This window comes from Chondrus crispus, genomic scaffold, assembly GCF_000350225.1.
Source record: "Chondrus crispus Stackhouse genomic scaffold, scaffold_98, whole genome shotgun sequence".
Classification (NCBI taxonomy): Eukaryota; Rhodophyta; class Florideophyceae; order Gigartinales; family Gigartinaceae; genus Chondrus; species Chondrus crispus.
Window position 1 is genome coordinate 187,531 of NW_005178869.1, and position 1,158 is coordinate 188,688.

Genomic DNA, 1,158 nt, shown 5'->3' on the forward strand with positions numbered 1-1,158 from the left:
CATCTCTACCGCGAGTCTATTCTCTAATCTAATGCCAAATTTTCAGCCGCAGAAAAAAAACGACACTCTACCGCATGTTTCTAATCTATTGGAATAGATTTCTCAATAGATTCGAGCTCGATCTGGGTCTATTCGACCCCCCATTAGACCCAGATCGTGCTCTAATCTATTGCATAGAGGTGACACGAAAGGCCTCCGGATTGGCTACCGGCGTAGCTGTGCTTGCCAGATGAGTATTCCCGGGAAATTGAACTTCAATGCAAACCCAAACACCCCCAAATGGCATCGTCGCACAACGTTCCCCTCTCTCCGGTGCCTCTGCTCTGCTCTGTCTGCTCTGTCCGGTATGGGGCGCGGAAAGAACTGGGATGCGGAGGAGAATTGCGTTCTCGCTCGTGCATGGATTGCGGAGTTCGAAGACCCGATCGCTGGCACCGACCAGGCAAAGAAAAATCTTCCAAGACACTATCCGCCGCCGCTTTACGGAGAAAGGTCCCGCACTGCAACTCGTTCCGGACGGAAAATACGGTAACCGAAGCGGGGCGAGCATCAAGCAGCATTTCAGCGATATGTCAGCTGACGTCCAGAGGTTCTTCGTCTCCCTCGGCAAGGTTCGCGCTTGCAATCCCACTGGGGTTGGTGACGAAGAGGTGCTTTCAATATCAGTCGCAGTCCATCTGGAGCACACTAACAGGATGGAATACGACTACAATAACTTCGACAAAGATCAATGGCTCTACTACAAGGCTTGGAAAGTACTCCGTATCCATCCGAAGTGGTCCTGCGCACCTTCTTCAGCCAGCCCTATTACTGCGACGCAAGAACTGCTACCGGACATGAGCCAACTGGCTTCAAGCGGAGGGCATTCAACGCAAGATAGTGAAGCGCACGAGACCGTCACGCCCACGAAAAAGAAGGAGCGGTTCGATCTGGGCGCCCGTGGTGCTAAAATGGCACGTCAGGAGGAGTTGAGGACACAGGCGGTGCGCGTTCTTGCAGAGTCGGCGAAGCGGAAGTCGGACGTGCTCGAAGAGCGTAATGCGATTGCAGCATTTTCTCGACCAGAAGCTGCTAGCCTTCCCGAGACGGCACAGTTCTTCTCCGCGATCCGAGCAATTTATCTTGCGCAGGCGTTCAAGCGAGCCAAGGTCGCACAAG